General features: G+C 62.6%; 1 pseudogene; it reads right to left on the reverse strand.

The window, feature by feature from the left end:
* The window catches only part of LOC104531145 (serine protease 23-like), a 5467-nt pseudogene that overhangs the window by 1836 nt on the left and 3026 nt on the right, over window positions 1–605 (reverse strand).

Genomic DNA, 605 nt, shown 5'->3' on the forward strand with positions numbered 1-605 from the left:
CTGCACTAGACACATGGCAGTGCATGTGGTTATGAAAGCTGCAGGGGACGGGGTGCAGCCAGGTGGGGAGGGAGGCTGAGAGCCACCAGCTTTCTGCACCCCCCCCATATCTTGACCCACCAGTGCTGCATCCCCAGCGTGGCCCACGGCCAGAGCATGTCACCATCAGCCGGTGGCAATCCCCAGCATGGCCCACGACCAGAGCATGTCACCATCAGCCGGTGGCTTCTGCTGCAATGCTCCCCCAACTGCCTGCCACCTCAGCATGGCTTGGGCCACACGCAGCCAGATTCAACAACCCTCCAGCTCCTCTTTAAATCCTGGGGGGACAGCAATAGGGATATAACAAACCAAGCCCTGGCTGCAGCTCCCAGGGGGCCTGTCTGAGTGTCCCCCACAGCACTACAGACAGTGAGACAGCACTGGAACAGGAGCCAGCCCTGCCCCTGCTCCTGCCCACGCTTGTGCCTGATCTGCCCAGCGCCTGTGCAGCAGCAGAGGCACAGGCTGGGGAACAGCTTTAGGCTTGTTTGGTTCCCTCCAGGGCTCTGCCAGATGCTCTGCCAGGGCTGGAGCCACCCCAGGGATGCCCACGGCCGGGCAGC

Source organism: Antrostomus carolinensis, unplaced genomic scaffold (assembly GCF_000700745.2).
Source record: "Antrostomus carolinensis isolate BGI_N321 unplaced genomic scaffold, ASM70074v2 scaffold28419, whole genome shotgun sequence".
NCBI lineage: Eukaryota > Metazoa > Chordata > Aves > Caprimulgiformes > Caprimulgidae > Antrostomus > Antrostomus carolinensis.